This window comes from Neofelis nebulosa, chromosome 14 (genome assembly GCF_028018385.1).
Source record: "Neofelis nebulosa isolate mNeoNeb1 chromosome 14, mNeoNeb1.pri, whole genome shotgun sequence".
In the NCBI taxonomy this organism is placed as follows: Eukaryota; Metazoa; Chordata; class Mammalia; order Carnivora; family Felidae; genus Neofelis; species Neofelis nebulosa.
This window is the reverse complement of record NC_080795.1, coordinates 25,863,127-25,885,087: the sequence shown is the minus strand read 5'-3', so window position 1 is coordinate 25,885,087 and position 21,961 is coordinate 25,863,127. Positions and strand designations below refer to the sequence as shown.

The following is a 21,961-nucleotide window of genomic DNA, read 5'->3' as shown; positions in this document are numbered from 1 at the left end:
ACAGAGACGTTATATGAAAGAGGTTCCTAACTTGTACCAGAAGCTTACATACCTGTTTCCATTTCAGTGGTCAATAGGTTCCTGCCGATGACTTAGTATAGGAAAGCCTGTCCTCAAAACGATTGGCAGGCGTATATTTTTGCATACGTAATACCATGTGTCTCATTAAGAAATTGTTTTTAATTCTCTACATTGCTTCTGAGGTAAAAAATAAATAAATAAAATAACATATAAAAGACAAAATGAAAATAGGCTGTCACTCAAAGAGTGATACCAAAGACTCAAGCAACCCTAACTGTCTTTGCATACGCTTGTGATTATAGCAGACGCCTTATTTTCTAGAGGCAGTAGACTTATTGGAAGGGAGGTAATGATATATTTTTACTAATTTAATACTGAAAATCAGTTTTCCTCTTGCTGTCAGGCGATGAAATTTTGTTCTTCTGTGCTGATCTTTCTGTTGATGTATTATGACATAGTCTGTCAACATGAACAGATATGTGAAAGGAGATTGGGTGACTGAGACGTACAACCTGCATAGAATTCTTCTTGAATTTTAAGTATGTTATCATGTTTGGGTACAACAAGTAAGGTTGTGCTTGCTTTAAAAGGCTGTATTTTGATAGAATTTAAGCCCAAGCAAAACAGGTGGACTATGACAAGCCTCTAAACCTGAATGAGTGAGCCAAATCCAAAACACATATTTCTGAACACCTTTTAAAGAGCTCTTTCACATAAGTCGATTCCTTTAAAAAAAACAAAACAAAACACTACTTGCAAAATATAAAAGTTTCTTTACAAAGAGGAGCAATCAGTTCACGCACGTGTGATTATCAAACATAGGCATTTTCTCCCAAATTAAACAATTCCACAACTGTTACATGCTTTTATTGTCACAGATGTTTTTATTGTTTGGTGTTAGATATCTGGATTATATCAAGCGTATGATTTCGAGGATAGGTAAAACAGCCTAGCCTGAGAGTTTTTTTTTACTTAAAACCAAGCTAACAAATGTTACTAGAAAAGTAAGCATATTCATCTAGCACCTAACATTTTAAACATTGTTTTTACCCATAAAAAATACTGAAATAAATGCATTTTACCACTGCTTTTCATTTTATGATTTTATCTGGGGGAATAACTATTTATTTTGAGAATAATTTTTCATCTTTCCCAAGTCACACATTGCAGTGACTAACCTGAGATGCAGGATTGCAATTAAAATCATTTCAAATCCCAAATATATGACCTTTGTAAGCTTACTTACAAATAAAAATATTTGCTCAAAATAAAAATGTCAGTAGTTGTCATACATCCCCTCCTTTTATCTTAAATACAGAGAAATAAAGGATCTTTAGTCATTCCTGAATTCTAAAGAAGGCTTCGTTTCAAATAAAGTATGAATTTTGATTTAGAGACACAGAAAAAAAAATCCTTTAAGATCTATACTTCAACTAATTTGTTAATCTCGTGCTACTTTCAGCATTTGTCACACATATAGACCAGGAAATTGGCTCCATCGCATACTAGCTCTGTATTGAATTAAAAACCTCTACTGCAAAGAAGAGCATGATGTGGGGAAAGAATAAATTTAGTTCTTTCTTTAGCAATGCACATATATTTCCATACATTTCACATCCTAAGGGAGCCTATGAATGCATTCCATAAATACAAAACTATAAACTATAATTCCAGAAAAGGCAAAGGTTTATTTTTTTTTCTGATTTTAATATACCATTTAAGTTTGAAGATAGAAAATTAAAGACTTTCACACATTTTATTTTACTTCCTTTTTAGTAGACACCTTCAGTGTTAGAAATACATCTATGGCAACGGATCTTCGTCGCCTCTTCCACTTGGATAACGTTAGCATGTTTAGATCAAAGCAAATTAAATATCAGTGGTAGCAAATTGAGAACAAAATGTTTTATGTCATTTGAATGTATGTTTGCATTCAATTCACCAAAGTCCACCTTGGCTGATCTAGTAGACATTGTAGGCAAATTGCATGTGTGCACGTTGAAAGGAGTGTCCATTCCTATTTTCCTATTTCATATTATAGACGAGCCGAAAAGGTATCTTTGAATGAAGTGTGATAATAGTGGGGTGTTTTTAAGCAAGATGGGCGCATTTCTATTAAGATTTTGTGAAAATGAAATATGCCCCACAGGTGAAGGAGATTACTAACTCGATATAGACTTGCTATATGTATAGTTCGCTACGCTTTCAAGTATTTGAATGTGTGACTGCGTTCTGAGGAGACGGTGCAGTGTGGTAGATTTATGATGGCCTCACGGAAACAGAGCTAGCAAAGATTATGGCATACTTGTTTAGAAAAACGGTGAACTGAAGGCTCCTGATTTACACTGACATATATCCAGATGAAACCATAGTTTGCAAATTGCCTTGAGGAGTCATCTTTTATTAAGTGTTTGATAGGTATCAAAATGTCCATGTCTATTGTAAAACACATCATGAATGCTGATATTATATTTGCAAGGGTTCTCTTTTATATCTGTAGGTTAAAAATATTTTTACTTATGCATTTCTATTTTCTAAATAACTGAAAAATTAATATCCAGTAAGAAAAATCATGTTATGCTAATAAATACATTTCATAATATTTGAAAACTAAAAGGTACAATGATATGAAAATAATTAAAATTTGACAGTAAATCTGCATATCAGTTAGGAAGTTCAAAGTCTTTAAGGCTTTTGCTTTTGGTGTTGGGTCTTTACATTTATGCTCTTATTCAAGGACTGTGCCTAAATTAGTCAACTTACAACCTGTCACTTCCTGACTCCTTCCCGTTTTAAGTGTTTAATCAACCTGGTCTTCCTTTGAAGGATGGGGCTATTTCTCTTATTTTATAAAGCCAGTGAAGATACTCTTGACTGAATTCAGAACTGAAATTGTGAGCATATGTGCTCATAGACTTTTTTTCCTATGGGAAGTCTAATCTGCATATGATCAGAAATGACAGAATGCATGATACAAACTTGTAACCATTCTGCTATACATTTCCGACTCCTGTGACTACTATTCTTTGCTGAGCTCCTTTTATTTTTATAATAGTCCATAGGGTCACCCTTTACATTTAGGAGAACCACGCTCCCCTCCCCCCCCCCCCCCCCCCCCCCCCGCCGAATTCCACAGTACCAATTTGGACACTCCTACTTAGTCTGGGACGTAAGTGTTTGGTGTTTGGGAAACACAATGAAATAACAGCTTTGAAATTGCTGGAATTACAGCTCATTCCCAATCTTCGTCCTGTTGCTTCCATCATCCTTGTATTTTATAGCTTAGGATTTTGGATGTTTAATGCTGGTATTGTGTAGAGTGGGTGTTCCTAGAAGTCACACTTATGAATTATTGTATGCCACAACTGCTTCAGGGCATAAAATTTCTCTAACAGACAGCAGCTGACAGATTGGAAGAAACTGGCTCAAAGTGTCAGATAACTTTTAACTGCTAATGTGGAGTCTTGAAAGTATCTTTTGGGTCTCTGTTCTTAGGGATTTAGTAAGAACAAATGGAATGTATCCGAAACACATATTTCCACTATTGGCCTACCCTTTTTGTCATAGCTCAGGATACTTTTTTGGAAAAATAAAAACTGTTAAAAATACATAGCATGAGATCTACCCTCTTAACAAATTTTGACCATTTAGATGTCCCATGTAAGTGGAATCATGCAGTATTTATCCTTCTGTGACTACCATATTTCACTTAGCATATGTTCTCAAGGTGCATCAGGATACCTTTCTGTGTCTACTAGTATCCTACCTTCCTTGGAGGGTCCCAGTGAAGGGGCTCAGTTGAGAAAACAGCTCATTTATGAAATGATTGCAGGAGACAGAAGGGGAGGGTCAGAACAGGAAAAGTGATTCTCTTAGGTACAGAGAGCCTGGCGGTCACCATCTTCGTCATTGTGGACTGTTATTCACCATGTGCCAAGCGTATTGATAAGGGCTTTAATTACACTGTCATATCCATCTGCTGAGCTTCCCACTGGGGTAGTATTGTTATTATTCCCACTTTACAGGTGAAGAGAATTGAAGCACAGAGAGATTAAATAACTTGCCCAAGTCTACAGAGCAGATCAGCCCTAGAGAGGAGATCCAGCTTTCTCTTCGAGCAGTTATGCTACTTTCCTAGTAGTTGCTTAGTTTAAAAAAAGTGTTCTTTTCAATGAATACAAAGGAGTAAAATATAGTCTATGTCAGTGAAGGAGAAACAGCTCTTCAGTCTTCTAAGAAATAAGAGATAGTACTTTTCACTCTTGGCCATAGTTAGCTGACTGTCTATCTATTTTGTTCTGAAGAAGGATAAATGTATTGGAGTTAGATATACAGCCCAGGGTGTTGATGTCAGGATGTTGGATGTGGCAGGTTTAATCTTTGAGGTTCTTTTGGTGAGAGGGTGTCTAGAGCCTTATAACCTCAATGGTATAAATTCATTCACAGGTTTGTGAAAGGGGCACACAGTTAGTAAAATCCAAGTATTCCGTATGAGAGTATCTGTTTCCAGTGACATGTTTCTGTAACATTAATGGCAGTTGTTTATGGTATGCACCTTTCTAAGAATAGTCTTTAGTTGTGGTTGTTGCATTTACATATAATTGCACAAGGTAAAGAATAAACCTACAGTACTGCCAGAGAATGTATTGTTTTACTCCATAGATTGGGTGTAGTGCTTAACTTCCTGTACTATCATTAACGATTGCTTTTATTATTTTCGTTGCATTCACTTTTATTCCAAAAAGACATTCACTAAAAACTACTTGACTTATTTACTCATAAAGTTGTGGATTATGTAAAAATTGGTCAGATACAGGCATATACTCTTTTTTTTAGGTTTATTTATTTGTTTATTTTGAGAGAGACAGAGACAGAGCAAGTGGGGGAGGCAGAGAGAGAGAGAGAGAGAGAGACAGAGAGAGACACAGAGAGACACAGAGAATCTCAAGCAGGCTACACACTGTCAGCACTGAGACTGATGCAGGGCTCTAACTCAAGAACCGTGAGATCATGACCTGAGCTGAAACCAAGAGTGGGATGCTTAACCAACTGAGCCACCCAGGTGCCCCATACTCTTTTGTGCTAATATAAATATTTTGCTTCAATAAAAAAACTATGGGATTTATTTTTGTGTAGAGAATGCTCCACAGATAATAGGAGCTCAATAACAGTTAACTGAATAACTACGTATTTGCTTTAATTAAAATCTTATTTAAACAAGCCATAGGTCTTTGGTCCCGGCATTGATCATTCAGATTTAGTAAGTTAAAAATTATTATTTTTTCCCCCTAGGTTGCCATGACAACGAAGATCGGACAAATACAGTTTGCTGGCACCTACAATGGTGGAAACAGGATGTCCGAGAGGTACACAATTTTTATTAAGCAAACAACAGAGCAAAGTATATAAGACTGAAAGCATTAGAATTAGAGAAAAGGAGGGTTGAATTTTAGCTCCAGTTGATACGGTGTTATGACCTTAGACTAGTTATTAACCTCTTCCCAAGAGTTTTCCTTTTGTACAAAGTGTATATTATAATAACAGAGAGAGAAACCTCAAGAGATGGGTTTTAAACATTCTGTGAAACAGCACAGGACTTGGCACTCTGAAAGTACTCAGTAACCATTACCTACCATGATTAATATTAGGATATTTTAATGTCTATAAGCATATATTGGTTTGCTATTTGAAAAGTTCTGGTTTTGGCATGTTACACTAATGAATGATACTTCAAATCAATGACTTTTATTTTGAGGGTAGTCTTAAGCATCAAAGTAGACTCAAATCTGACAGGGAAATATTTAAGAACAGAGATGTAATTCAGAATATGATGATCGTGCACGCTTGTTGAGTTCATAAACATTAAACTTTAATAATTTGGTTTTATATGTGGTAGAACTAGTCTATAAACAAAATATAAAATTAAGTAGAATTTGCTTTTCATAGTTGGCATGGGATTCACATTTCTGAACTGTGCTGTGGCTACTATGGTGAATGAGATACTCTCTTTGTGTTTAAGAAACTTACAGTCCAATGGGATATTTATTGGCCAAAATTATGATGGAAGAGTGGTAGGGGAAATAGTATTTCCATGAAACTAGTTTGAGAGTGTAAAGTCAGGCATTTAATTTATGTCACAGACTACTGAGAATGTCATGCTTTCTTCAAGACTGTGAAGGCCCTGCATCTGCCTGTATTGTGTGTATACGTGCATGTGTGTGTGTACATGTGTGGGTTCATGAATGAGAAAACAAAACGAGTCCTCTTTTATTCCAGCTCTCCTTGCTTTGTTTGTGGGAAGAGAAATCGCGTTTTCCTCTCTCACCCTTAAGTAAAGATACTATTTCTCTATAGGAACAATTACATGCATGCATAAACTGACACATAAGACTCATATAACACAGTCATGTAAACAGTGAAATCATTTATAAATAGAAAAAGCTCTTCCACAGAAGAAGTCGTCTTTATGATAAGTTTGAAAAGAACCATTTTTTTAGAAGTTTCCTGCTTTCTTTCAAAGTCTGCTAGGCAGTGCCATACATAATTTTAGGGGGAAAAAAGGCAAAAAATCTTTCCTTTTAACTTTGTCAGAAATAACAAATATCCCATCTCTTCCTTGTCCTTTGACTTGGGTGACTTGTGCCCTCGTGTGTGACCCCTATGCTCCCCTCTGTTGACAATTACAAGCCAAGTATAGATGCTTGGCTGGCCTCTATGCACAGTTCAGTTACGCCAGGATGTTTAGGACGATTTAGGTAGCAAAAGTATAGCTGTATGGGCACAGTATAGCCACCTTGCTGAATGAAACCGACAAAGAGAGAATGAGCACTCCTAAGTATTCCACCATATTTCCTTCATGAATAAAATGAATCAGATAAAAAATGAATTTAGCCTTCCCATCTAACTTCACCTCATATATTACTACTTAGGACTTCCTAATTGCTAAAGATAAAAACCACGACAACAACAAAAACCCAAAAAAACGATCTTATACTAGATTATTGTTGATGAAATTAAACCCAGTTTTCATAGTTTATACCCTGTCTTTAGCAAATTCTCTGAGCAATATTAGGCATTATTTTCTATTCTGATTTGATATTAATGTTTAAAGCATGACTGACTGCCATCTGTTACCACAGGTATCATCTGATGGAAATGTTGATTCTTGACCTTCTCTCTGATACTCTGTCTGCCAAGGCAAAAGGAAGCAAATAAATCTGTAGTGCTGACATCTCCACACTGAACCATTGCTCCTTAAATGTAGTACCTCAGGATGGAAATAAGGTGGGATATTTTCCAAATCTATTGAAAATCATTTGTTCCTAGACCCAAAGCCCAAGACTGAAATGTGCCTACATGTTAACAAGAGAAAGAAAAACAACTAGCTGGAAGAAAAAAGAAGAACATGACCAAAGCTTTGTTAATCGTATTTAGTCTTTCCATTAGCAGATTTACTCAGTCAGTCATATCATCAACATACCCTGGGTGCCCACAGGGTGCCTGAAATAGAGGCACTGTAGAACTGGGGGTACAGAACGGGACAAACTTGCAATCTGTAGCCCTTAGATAGAAGTCATAGGAACAGTTAATACTGGTATAATGTGATGTACCAGGAGAAGGTTCTTAGACAAGCTAAACTGAATTGTAATTTGATGTGTAGACATTGTACCATAGCATATTTCCATTGTACTACAGACTTTTTATTAATTTTTATAGCCTAGATGTGTTCTATCTTAACCATTCATGCCCTTAAACTTATAAATTGTTTCTGAACTTTTGCTATTATAGAGAGCATTATTATTTAAACAGTGGAAATTTGAAGATTGTCTCAATGTCCAATAATAAAGAAATGGTGAAATAAATCATGGACTATATAACATTAAAATGATTCTTGCCAGCACTTTCTAATGATTTAAAATGAAAAGGTAAATTATACACACACGTTTATATATTAAGACTTCAGCAATGTAAAATCTTATTTATGAACAAAAATCTCATGAAAATTTTGTCTAGAAGTTTGTGCATTGTCTAATATACACACTGTTTTAATTAACCTTGCTTTAATCTTGATGAACTGTAATAGTTTATATGTTTGTACACACTCATTACTCCCTTTTTCATACATCTGAAAATATTTCCTTTTCTAAATTAATTTCACTCCCAATTTCTGTCATGCTCCATGGAAAAAAATTCAAAAACTTGTGGTAATTTAAGATTAAAATTTATAGGGGCGCCTGGGTGGCTCAGTCGGTTCAGCATCGGCTTCAGCTCAGGTCATGAACTCACGGTTTGTGAGTTTGGGCCCCATGTCAGGCTCTGTGCTGACAGCTCAGAGCCTGAAGCTTCTTTGGATTCTGTGTCTCCTCTGTTCCTCCCTCGTTTGCACTCTGTCTGTCTGTCTCTCTCTCACTCTCAAAAGTAAATAAAGATTAAAAAAATTAAGATTAAGAATTATATTAAATGTGTAAGTCAATTTAGAAAAATTGAATAACCAATACTTATGAATAACTTAATAATGTATTTGAACACAACTGAATTTTCTGGCACAGATCCAGAAAGAATAATAATCCCTGCAAAGGGATTGAATGGAAACATAATCCCCCAAACGCCTGCATCTTCTCCTTTTCCCTCATCCGGCTCTAAAAAGCAAGATCCTTCCACAAACACACTAAAACTTACTGTCTCTGTGTTGCTAATGGTTACAGACGAATGTTCTACAACATGGGAATAGTTACCCCAAACATTAAAATATTTGACCAGTTAAAGGTTCCTTAGATTAACAAACGCCTGCAGGAGAAGACATTAAACCTGAAAGTCCTTCCTATCTCATGACCAATAATGACTGGTCAGATTTTCTAACACCTGAGATTTCAAAATATGGGTGTTGATGAGAAAGGAACCATTAATTCTGTGTCACGGGTCAGATGTGGGAAAAATAGATCTAATCTGTATCATAAATTTAGAACTTCAGATAGCCTAAGGGATTCAGAGCATCTGTAGAGAGAAGCCCGTGGAAGTGTTGTTAACAAACACTGCTTTTCTCTGTTGCAATTTTGTGTGGGGGCCTTGTGTTTGTAGGGTAAGTGTTTATATTTGGGCCATATCGGTTCATCCCTTGATTCTCCATTTTTGCCTTATCCCAGTTAACATCTCTGCTATCCGCTGCCCTATATTTTAGATGCAGCCCACATCGTGAGTCATCTTGTTAGAGTTATGATTATTGGTAGCTTTCTTCATGTCATTTGTTATACCATGCCTATACTTTGTACCAAGCACTAGGTTGCAAATTTTACATATGTTATTTTATTTACTCCTCAAAACAAACCTGAAGAGTACATCGCATTCTGGATTCCTATCCAATTTTTACCAGTACTCGTGTTTCCCATCTCCCTTACAACTTACAGTTTTGCTGTATGTGGACAACTTTCCAGGTGATCTCTATAGCTGCACTGTACTCCAGAATCTACATTCTTTCATTAATTTCCACCTGCTAGTGTTGCCAATGAGTGACTCAGTGAGTTTTGGAGCTCTCTCCATGGTTAGCATCTGGATCTAGGTCAGGTGTATCTTATCCCATAGTCTGTTGTCTTGTCTTGTTTTGTCTGTCTATCCATTGGTTCATCTATTTATTTAATATGTCAACAAGGATAAGAAAGAGGAATTCTAATTCTGATGCTTTCAAAGACCCGTAAGGAAAGAGTTCTTACATTCAGCATTGATACTAACATCGAAAAATGTGACCCCTTAATAGTGTTCATAGTTGGAGATTCTTGAACAAAGTGATTAGTAGTCAGGTGCATGTCTATTGTTCTTGTATATCTATGAATTTAGCCTGATACAGTTTCAATACATTACAATGCACTATGTGTTCTCAGTAAATAATCACTGATGGATGTTACCAATGGAAAGATATTTAGGAGGGTGGAAGAGAAAAATAAATCACAGGAAAAAGAGTACTAGACTTTAGGATACCATGATTCAATTTTTGACTAAACTCTATATTAGCTGAGTATCTGAGAAAGTTTATTAAACCTTTTGGGTCTTTGCTTCTTTACATTTACAACATGGGTTATATTATTAACTTATGAATAAGATCCACAAGTTCATGTATAGAAAAGACTATGAATTCAGGATGGAAATTGGATCTGAAGGGGCAAAAAAACCTAACGGAATGCTCAAGAAATTTGTGTTGAATGAACAATTGGTTGAATCTGAATCCCTGTATCATTCCAAAGATAAAACATTATGCTGCAGACTGAAAATTTGATGTTAAAATGAGAAATAAAATAGATGGAGAAAAAAATAAAATACAACAGATTGAGAAGATAATTAGGGAAAGACACTAATTTGTTAAGGGTTGAAAAGAATGGATAAATTGAAAATTAATGAAAAAAATTCAAAAGGAAAAGAAGCAAAACAAAGACTTTGAGTAAAAGCAAATGTATTATAATAAAATAATTTAAAAATTAAGTATGGACCTTAAAATGGACATATCATACTATACTGCACTGTACTACACTAGTAAACTTATTGAGGTTAGTAAGGCATGATTTAGCTTTGGAGCTTAATGTTGGCTAGAAAGTACAGTCTACATGTATATAGTCTTCAAAATTAAAGCAAAATTTTGAGTTAGAATTTGAGACTTAAATCAGTTTTGCTTTTGGTGTGAATATACTTGCTACAGTACTCAAACGAGATAGATATACACCCTGTTGCAGAATGGAACTTGAAATAGCTTGTTTTTCTAGGATGCTTGCAAATAACGTATTGCATGCCATTAAGTTACTCAATTTTACATACACATGAATCATTGACTACCCAAGATTTCATGATACCAAATTTGCATTTTACGTATTTTCCAAAACAGCAAACATTTTTTAGGTAGGTGGTAGAGTTTTCATTCTAATTGCAATGAAATTTCATTTTATTCCGTGTTTAAGTGAGAATTATGCTTCAATGGTGATTTTAAGTTACTCATTAAATTTCCCTCCTCTTGTGTTAAGCTTACTTTTCATAGTACAGTATTATAAAAATTAAAGCTACCAGAACTTAGCATATAAGGCAAAGAATATTTTAAATTCCTGAAAGATAATATTTTGTCACTTAAATTCAGTTTTTCCTGGTTTTGGTATAGTATCCAAATAAAATAGATGCTTATGTTGTTGCAAAATATAAGCTCAGCTTTCCAGAATGGGTACAAAATGAAGGCAGTTTATATTTCAAAAGAATTATACAACTAACCACTAATAGGCACCAAGATATTTTTCAGAACCCTCTTAAAAAATAAAAAGAAAAGAAGTTATAAAAATGTTGATAATTGTTTAGAGAAATTCATCTGGAAAGAAAACAAAGTCAGCTGTCATAAAGGAGTGCTATGTATCTTTATTTCAAAAGGCTTAGGTTACTTGCCATTGAGTGGGCAGAAAGAAAAAAACATTCTTTTTCTAATAGCCTAAATACCTATTTCATATTTCATTATTTCACAATTCACTGTGTATAGTTACATGATACCAGTATATATCAAGCATGGAAAAATTTTTATAATGTCTTTATGGCAGATGTGACCATTGTTTTAAAAACCAAGGTAACATCATTCTCAATAGATAGAAATAATTGGTTTCATACTTTTAATAAAATTGGTTAAATTAAGCGGTCCATGAATACAGTTGAATTACCTTTTACTATGAAGATTAGTCAAAAGTGTGCGAATCACAAAATAATTTATCATGCAATTTCTGATTATATTCTGGCAAAAGCAATAGTGTTTACAAAAAAATGTGAATTTTTATGAATCAATACATCCTAAAAAAAACTAAAGACTATGCTTTCCCAATTTTAGAAATCACATATAACTAAATTTAACAAAAGCACAATTCCTCAACATAAAATTGTCCTTGAAAAGGAAGTGCTAATGGAGGCTGGATGGCTCAGTCAATTGAGCATCTGACTCTTGATTTCTGCTCAGGTCATGATCCCAGGGTCCTGGGATAAAGCCCTGTAGTTGGCATCTACACTGAGCTTGGAGCCTGCTTAAGATTCTCTCTCTCTCTTCCTCTGCCTCCTCCCCAAGTGTGTGCATACGTGCATACTCTCTCTCTCTCTCTCTCAAATAAATAAATAAATAACTCATAGAAGTGTGGGGTAAACTCGATTTATAGTCATAAGCCATCTACTTTATTTATGCCTTAAAAAATGTAGGTTTTTTTTAATGTTTATTTATTTTCGGGGGAGAGAGAGAGACAGAGCACAAGTGGGGGAAGGGCAGAGAGAGAAAGGGAGACACAGAATCTGAAGCAGGCTCCTGGCTCCCAGCTGTCAGCACAGAGCCCAATGTGGGGCTCAAACCCAGAACCATAAGATCATGACCTGAGTCAAAGTCAGATAGATGCTCAACAAGCTGAGCCACCCAGGCGCTCCAACAAATGTAGCTTTTTTTGATGCAAATTAACTCTGGTATCAATTTTGGAAATCAGCTGAGTAAATATCTCTAGAGAGGTATTTGGGAAAATGATTAGCAGGAAGTACAGCTACCAGAAGAAAATGGGAGGTAGGCGGGGGAGAGCAGAAATATGCTTTGAACCAACAAAAGGACTTGACAGATGTTTTCTGTCCCTCCAATTAACCAAAGGTAACCTGCAAAATTTTCACTAAGAGACAATTGTTGATGGAATTTTTGTCTAAAGGAAAATCATGGCGCATTTTGACTTCTACCTAGCATTCCCACTGAGTAGGTCTAAATATTTCAATGGATGGAGTCAACCAAATTCCACACAAATATTTCCTAATTGGGGAGATCTCTGATCCAGAGATCCATGTGGATGTGTTATGAATTACATAAAGTCCTATGCGAATTCTGACACGCTTTTATATACACACAAAGAGAAATACAAATGTATAATCTGTTGATATGACTCCTACAATCATTTTTTAATAATTAAGAGCAAATATAAGAGCAAATATAATCATACTAGAGAGATTTTACTGATTGTTTTAACTCAGAGGATCTGATCAATATCAGAAGTGAGCCCTATTTTCCTTGCCTCAAAGACTTTTTCTTATTTCACTGATACAAATTAATCCCAGTGTTGTTGTGATGGCAATGGAGGGGTGGGGGGTGAGTGGGTGGAACGGAGATGTTTTATTTTTCATGGGAAACAAAATATGTTGTTGCTGACTGTATTTGACAACATCTCTGTATGGATGGCGGGAATAATTATCAGATTTATGGACTTGAGCAAGTGTTTCCTTAATTGTCCATCCAGCTGGTACTCTCAGAATTTTCCCAGCTTTTGTGTTTTTGATCACGTAAACAATGAAAAAATGAAAATACCATGGGAGAGGAATTGCAAAGCGGTCAGTTGCTAAAATCCTGGTTCCACAGTTTCAGTATATACCAATTCTTAGAAAGAAGGAGAATAGAGGAACTGAGAAAATTTCTCTCAGCTAGGAAGAGTAACAAGAGCTCCATCTTGGACAAGGAGCTGAGTGGGTAATAGCACTTCAGCGATGAAAGCAGCACAAAACAAAATGGGGCAAGTGCAAGGGAAGGAAGACAAAAGGAGCAAGAAACAAACAAAAAAAGTCTCTGTATATTAATCTTAAAGGTGGTGGTGAAAACGTATGCTCCTAAATACAATCTAAATGTTGAGCCAACATTTGAAAGCTTCTTTCATTGAAAATTTTAAATTAATTTCTGCTGTTTATGTGTTCATTGTAATAAGACAGCATTTACATTCTACTTAGAAAATAAACCAAATGCAGATATTGTTTTGTCTTATGCTCTTTTGTTGACTTTATTCACAGCAACAAAACGATACCATCGTTTTTATGTGCCTCATATGCAAAACAAAATTCATTCATCTGTGTGGTCTACTGATGGGAAATAAAATCAGATATTTCACTTCCAACAAGCAAAAGAAAAATCGATTGTGATTCCAAGAAGACATGAACTCAACTGGTAAGGAAAGATTTGTTTTACAATTTTTAGAAAGAATTTTCAGGAGCATCCTGTAAAAAATGTCAAATGCCAGAACATATTCTTTATTGTTAAAATTTGATTATGTCATTATTATTGTAACAAAACCATAACCGGCACATGAAGGAAAGCATTCAAAATTGGGCAAGATGCAATTTCATGAATGTTAAAATTTCCTTCTGTGTACATAAAAAATAAAGGTCAGATGTCATTGAAAAACGGCACCTCTTATATTTTGAGCTCTATGTTATTAGACTGTTAGCTTCTTGAAGACCAAAAAGAAACTTTGGCTTATACTTTCCATTCTTGCATAAACTTACTTGATCATATTGGCTTTATTTGTGTAGGTAGGTACAGCTTTGCTTCACCTGTTCTGTGTTCATTTCTAAACTTAAATTCTATAATCTAAAATATATGCCAACTTGCAAAGAGTTTATTTTTCTGTTTTGTTTCTATTGCTGCTCTCAGGTTTGATTTCCTGGTAGAAAACATTGCATTTTGTGATGAGATGGCATTGAATATAACAAAGTTTAATTACCACAATTGTTTGATCAATTATTTGATTTGGGGATTGGCCAGTGGGATTGAGGGGTCAGTCACAAGAATTTTATATTAAAAGTAATTCGGGAGAAAGGTGCTGTTCCATTTATTCCTGCCTGTCAGTGATGGGGTGAAATCTGAAATCTTTCACACATCGGGGCGATGAAACTGTCAATGCTACCCTCTGATTTTCTAAATGGTTGCATTTTAGACCTTGTAGATAAAACCTCTATATATGTCCTCACAAAAAGGACTTACCTTGAGTGGCAAGTCTAAAATCAGCAATATTGAGTATCAGTATAAAGTCACACACACCGTGCTATTTATAATCGCTGCATTTAATGTTTTGGGATCGGTCGTTGAAATCATTAACAGAGAAGTTTCTTACATTTGCCTTGGGCAGAAAGGTTTTTGTAAACTGGTTTTTAAGAAGACAAGAGACCTAAAAAAGGAGAAATAATATGTATTGTTTAGTATGCATGTTCCACACTCAGGTTTATTGATATGTTCTGCCTTTTATAAGATGAATACTATGACAAATGACAGAGAAGAGATTGTACGTCACTATCTCTGTTCTATCTATGTACTGCCAGTGGGCAAAGATTTCTCATTTCATACATCATTTACAACTTCCTACAGTAATTTTACACAGTTCATATCCTTGGTACAAGGCATAGCAATTATCTATACACATATATGCATGCAGGCATACCGAGTATGAAAACCATGCAGTTCTAAAGAGCTCCAAAGTTCATACACCGCAGCCAGTAAAAGTTGGTAAAAGCTTTCTTATTTAAACTGATGCCCCAGTGTTACCTGTGGAACAGGTTGTTTCAGGAGGTCTTCTTTTAGAATACTGTTTGTAAAATATCGTTTTCAGTTTTTCCAATTGCTTTCGTATCCCAATCGTTATTTTAAGATGTATGTAAAAATACGTTCCCTCTTCTATACACTTTTACCCCTTTGTCTAAGAAGAATAAGAAAAATACAACATTGTATTCTGGAATAAACAAAAAACAATCCTAAAATCTAGATTTTCAATTTTAAATGTGAATAAACATTAGAGTTGGACAGCGTTTGGTTATTTTAGACTTTCTAAAATTATTTCAAGTTCTCATAGTTCTACTTTTTCACCTAATATAGTACACATAACATCTATAGAGATGGTAAATTGTTAAACTGTTACATACTTTATAATATCCAGAAATAAATTCAGAACTCTTTCATGTGTTATCAATAATCTACAGTTTATTTGAAATTTTTGAATTTATGTTTTTTTTCAAATTTCATTATTTTTAATATTCTGGCCTTCATTATTTGTGGTTAGAATCGTGAATGATAACTATCTAGTTTCTTTCAAAAGTACAAAAAGTAATGATTCAAGTTCAGCAAACACAATGAATCCCACTAGCTGTTTATTAATAAATTCATTTTAAAAAATTATTTGATGTATTAACATGCTGTATACCTTCTCCTCCACAACCATGATTTCTTAAGATTCATCCCTTTCTTTTGGGAAATGACTTCTTCCAATTTCCTTTTATTAACCTTTACTTGGTATCTGTGGTGTATCAGAATGCATAAATCTATATGTCGAAACTAAGATTTCTCATGCTTCGGTCCTTGTATTTTTTTAAAAAAAATTTTTTTTAACGTTTATTTTTGAGACAGAGAGAGACAAAGCATGAACGGGGGAGGGTCAGAGAGAGGGAGACACAGAATCTGAAACAGGCTCCAGGCTCTGAGCTGTCAGCACAGAGCCCCACGCGGGGATCGAACGCCGGGATCGAACTCACCAACCGCGAGATCATGACCTGAGCCGAAGTCAGCCGCTTAACCGACTGAGCCACCCAGGCACCCCTTGGTCCTTGTATTTTAAAATAAGACAAGAACACATGACTTGTATGTTCTGCCTTTGTCACTCTCCATTGTTAAGGTTTGATAAATGCACAAGAAATTACAAGTCTTTCTTTATTAGTAAAATTCAGGAGAATAGATTGACGAAGCTATTCTGTCACTGACCGTTTTCTTGTCCTTGAATTGGTCTCTCCCTGCACTTTAATATTTCACCTGTAAAATGAAGCAAACTGGATGATTTAATTTTTTTTTAATATAGGTAAAATTTTTTTCAGTACACAGGAAATGTTATATGCCCGGAAACCAATTTTGCAAGTTCCTTTTAAGGGTACAAAATAAAATCCCTATGTTTTAAATTTGAGATTGTTTTAATAGCTAATTATTTAACTTCATTTGCCTATAATCCTAGTAATGTTACAGTCAATGACAAATTGACTGGTTACCGCTATAGAAATAGCTCCAGTGTATCTTAACTTTATGGATAGTCACATTAAAAACAACAGGCTAGCATTTTCATTGAACACTCAAATCCACATATCTGTTTTTCATAGCTAGTTGGTTTTTGAAGACTTTTTACTAGGCATTATAGAATGTCTGAATAACGTAGGAATAAAATAAATGCCCATTCAAGTGTGATGTAGAGTTTTAAAATGAAGAATTCAGTCAAAAGCGGTTCTCTTAATGAACTTAAACATGGAACGGTTATTAAACAGCCACACTGATGAATGCTTTATAGCACTGACGCTAAAGTAACAGAAAAAGTTATGATAGCATTACGGATACCACATATGTAGAAAAGTCACAACAAATTTCTAAAGGCTAAGTCATTTCTTCCTTTCTAATCTTAAGCCATTTTGACTTCATTTTCTATGTACATATAAATAAAGAATGAATGGTGATTTAGGTAATAATTTTTTTTTAAAAAATTATAATATTATTGCCATGATCAGACCTCACTTCTTCCTTACTGATGTTATACTAAAGATGTTTTTATCACTCCTTCCTTCAATAAATATTTATTGAGGTTCTCCTATTACATAAAAAGTAACTAAACCTTACCTAACTAAACTTATTTAGTTTGAGAATAATTAAATTCAGCATCAGATTCTTGCCATAACAAAGAAGACTACATGTACTAGTTTTCTATTGTTGTATAAGAAATTACCCTAAAAGTGGTAGTTTGAAACAACAGATATTTATTATCTCACAGTTTCTGTGATTGGGAGTCTAAGGACAGCTCAGCTGTGTCCTCTGAAAGACTGCAATGGAGATATTGTCAAGGTTGAGTTCTCATGTGAACGTTCAACTAGGGAAGGATCCATTTGCAAATTCACTTAGGTTACTGCTATAACTCATTTTCTTGTGGATGTAGAACTGAGGTCCTCATTTTCTTGCTAGCTCTCAGCTGGATGTCCATACAGGCCATTGGTTCTCCTCAGCACCTCACCACATTCCAACATGACTGCTTGTGTCATCAAAGCCAGAAAGAGCAAGAGACATTTCTGCAAAATGGGAACTATGGCCTTATGGAAGTAATCAAATAACCACATACATGTCACTAATGCATTCCATTGCTTTTACCATATTCTGGTGGTTAAGAGTACACCACAGATCTCATCCACACTCAGGGAAAGGAGATCACATAAGGTCATGGACATCAAGAATTAGGGATGATAGAGGACACTTTAAGAGTCTGCCATATTATATAAAGCAATGGCCTAGGTATAATTAATTCACTTTCAAATAAACAAAAACAAATGTAATTCAATTTTTTTTTTGCTTGGAAATTAGGAAATTTGGCTTTCCCATTAACAAGTTGTATGCCTCTAAGTAACCTGAGTCACCTCTCTGCTCGCAGAAGGGATTAGTTCCGTATCTGAAAATGGAAGGGACTGGATTGGAATGATTGCTAAAATCCTTCCTCAGCTCTAGACTTCCATAAGGCCTAGAATATTTGGAATGCATAGAATATTCAATGAACTAAATGTTTTACTTTTTACCCTCAACATTTACCCACAAGTTTGTCTTTTTAATGGTTTATATCAAGGAGACTAATCTATCAGGATTTCAATTTAATTTAAATGTATTTTTTAATGTCTACTCTGAGCAAGTTGTGGAAAATAGTAGTTACTGGTGAAGCAGCTGGGTTCTGGGGTCAGATGCTTCCATTCAAATCCCAGCTCTTCCTCTCATCAACTGAGTGACATTGGGCAAAATATTTAAGCTCTCTTCATCAGTAACATGACATGATAATAATACCTGAATTAGAAGACTGTTGCCTCACAAATACTAATTTTTTTCATAAATATTAGCTATTGTAGATTTTGTCATCATTACAATGTAATGCTATTAGGTTAGGCAAGGAAAACACATACAAGATGAATAATAAAGTTTCTCTGCCTTCAAGAAATGCACATAAATGGTGCTTTATTGAAATATTTTCTCTTCTAGGTAGAATATGTCATTATTAAAAATGTTTTATTCCCCTTGGGACTTATCAGTAACCAGGATATAGTTGAAATTCTTGTTTAACGTGATAAATATAGTTATATTAATAATTGAATAATTTCTGTTGGATTTTATTCAACAATCTCAGAAAGAATTAACTAGGGCACTTTTTTTTAATATAAAGATAATATCTACCTTATGAAATGTTCATTTTAATTCTGTATATTCTGTTCTTTTGTGAGCAGATTTCCAGGTAAAACACTTCATGGTTATTAATAAATGGGCCATATATAAATTATGCATTAAGAAAAAATGAAAGACAAAAGCATTGAGCATCTCTTTTGCTAGTTAGAGGAAGCAGTTTTACTGTCTGACATTGAAGACAAGACAGTCAGTATCATTTCGTAGAATTACAAGCAGCCAGATTCATACCCCACCTCATCTTTCAAACTCTCTTTTGTTCTCTACGCAGAAAATCACACGGAATGAAAAATAACCATGGAGGGACAACCATTTTGCTCTGGAAGAGAAACCTTACAGTAAACTTTCCTGAAATTATTTTGAGCACATGGTCTTAGGTTTTTAGTCTTTGAACTTTTCCTGTGACACAGGAACAAACTCAACAATCCAAAACTGCAGAAGTCAGACAGCGAGAAACTCTGATAAAAGTGGCCATCTTTGACAGCTGACAAACATGAGTATGATGAAGCGTGGCAAATATGGATGTGTTTCGTGAATATGTGTATGTCTTTTGAGAGGACCTGACCAATGAGATGTATGGTAGATCACTGATAAATCTCTCTCTTTATTTTTAACTTCGAAAAGAGGAAGGAAATATCGAGAGTTGAGAAGAGAAATACTATCAATTAGCTGCATTCTTAGTTGTTAAAAATTACACCAAGTCCTTTTGAGGAAGCTCCCTATCTGAAATTGTCTCCTTGCTTTACCTCTTTCCTTCTTTACCTTATCCCTTCATTTGGAATGTCAGATCCAAAATGGCAAGGATCTTGTATGTTTTGTTTATCACTTTAACCCATTTCCAATGTTGTGTAGGTGCCCAGTAAAAACTTGCTCAGTGAATGAATGCAAGAGATTTCGATTTTAATCTAAGTAGCTGGAAGACCTTAGGATAATCACTTGACTTCTTGGAGGCTCAATTTCTTTATTTTTAAAATAGTGGCATAGGGGGTGCCTGGCTGGCTCAGTGGGTAGAACATGCAACTCTTGATCTTGAGGTTGTGAGTTCAAGCCCTATGTTGGGTGTAGAGCTTATTTAAATAAGATAGAAAATGATAGCATAGACTAGATGGCTAATGTTACTTGCAGCACTAATATTCATTGATGGTATGCATGATTCAGATGTTCACATGATAACCAACTAATGTTTTTTTTTCACAGGAAACTTCACTTATGTACAGAGTTTATTGACCAATCTTTTTTCTTTTTTTTTTTTTTAATTTTTTTTTTAACGTTTATTTATTTTTGAGACAGAGAGAGACAGAGCATGAATGGGGGAGGGTCAGAGAGAGGGAGACACAGAATCTGAAACAGGCGCCGGGCTCTGAGCTGTCAGCACAGGGGCCCGATGTGGGGCTCGAACTCACGGACCGCGAGATCGTGACCTGAGCCGAAGTCGGCGCTCAACCGACTGAGCCACCCAGGCGCCCCTGACCAATCTTTTTTCTTAATGAAACATTTATCCAAGATCAAGTGATTTATGATGTTAATTATCAATGCTCTAATTAGTGTCTACTTGTCGTTCCTGATTAAACCAAGTTTTTTGTGTGATGAATCCAGTTTGGGCTATTTAGATGCCCAAAGAAGGTAAAAATGAAAGATTCTCTTACATTCACACTGAAGGTTCTTTTAAAGTTTTTAAGTTAATTTTTAAAATGGTGATTTTAATTTCTATAGATTTCTACAAAATTCTAAATTTAGATTGATCTCTTTGATAGAGAAAAAGAGAAAACTGAGAGATACCTAGTTGTTTCCAAATTCAGCAGTGCTATGAACATCTTGGATGAGTTGATATTAGAGGAACCTTCATTTATCTCTTTTGGTATTCTGTGTGATGAATGTGAATTCAATATTATGCTGAATACTTTTGAATGGATTTGTTAACTGATCATAACTTCACTGCATAGTCTGGTGATTGAATTTACAATTGTGGAAAGATATTGCTGATACTGGTGAACAACAGATAGGTTCCTTTGGCCTCGTGATGCTGTTTTAATTTTTAATTGTCCATGTGTTTCTTGAGTGCCTGAGGACTGTACACAATATTTTAACAAGACCAACATATAGAATTCCAAATAAATTTCATTTCAAATATAAACACTTAACAGGTTGATAGAAATGTAAAATAAATTTTTATACATTGAAAATGACTAAAGTCTTTGGTTTTGCTATTGTAATTACAAATAGGAATGTGAAAAATGAATAAACACTGGAGGACAGCAAGTGCTATAATATTCATGTTTAAAGAACACTATGTTCATATTAAAAACTATGTTCTTTAGTTGGTTGAATTTATTTGTTGAGTCTCAAGTGTTATTAGGCATTGTTTGCAGATTTCTAACTTCTAGGCAAATGTATAAAAAATGGGGGCTTACTTGGAAAGCACTTAGGTGACTTATTTTTATTGATATGTCTTCCCTCTAGACCAGTGGAAAGTAAAAGTAGTCAAAACTAGAGTTCCAAAAAGGAAAAAAAAAATGAAGCTAGTGAACTCTACTGATGTTTAACTTCCTATGAATTTCAGCATACAGTTGGCCCATACAGGTTCCATTAAAGTTAATGGGAGTCGTATGAACTAATTCCCTTTGTAGGGTACTAAAAATGTACCCTGCAGTATTAAAAAGTCTGAACCTAATTTTTACTTTCTCTTAACCTTGATTATGTTATATTAAAGATAGATACATTCATCATCATACCCATATATAGTAAAGTTTATACAAAAATTTGAAAATAATCTAGTTGAGGGAGAGGCTGAATTTATATGGGTCAAAGAAGAATTTTAATTAGGGTTGCAAATATGAGTGATGCTTTCATTATAATGATAAAACAAGCATGAGTAGCTGTAATTTACCCTCCAGCTATATAAATGGGAACTTAAACCTC

At 34.8% G+C, this 21,961-nt stretch overlaps 1 long non-coding RNA gene across 4 annotated transcripts in view; it reads left to right on the top strand.

Annotated features, from left to right (window-relative positions):
- The window catches only part of LOC131495098 (uncharacterized), a 38,857-nt gene extending 18,580 nt beyond the window's left edge, over positions 1 to 20,277 (top strand). For 2 of the 4 annotated variants that reach the window (XR_009253759.1, XR_009253757.1), the window contains 4 exons: positions 5,314 to 5,387; positions 7,161 to 7,305; positions 13,825 to 13,978; positions 19,314 to 20,277. This is a non-coding gene — a long non-coding RNA (uncharacterized LOC131495098). The remainder of the gene's footprint in view (positions 1 to 5,313; positions 5,388 to 7,160; positions 7,306 to 13,824; positions 13,979 to 19,313) is intronic. The other 2 variants (XR_009253758.1, XR_009253760.1) reach the window with 2 other exon arrangements.
- Positions 20,278 to 21,961: the final 1,684 nt, after the last annotated feature.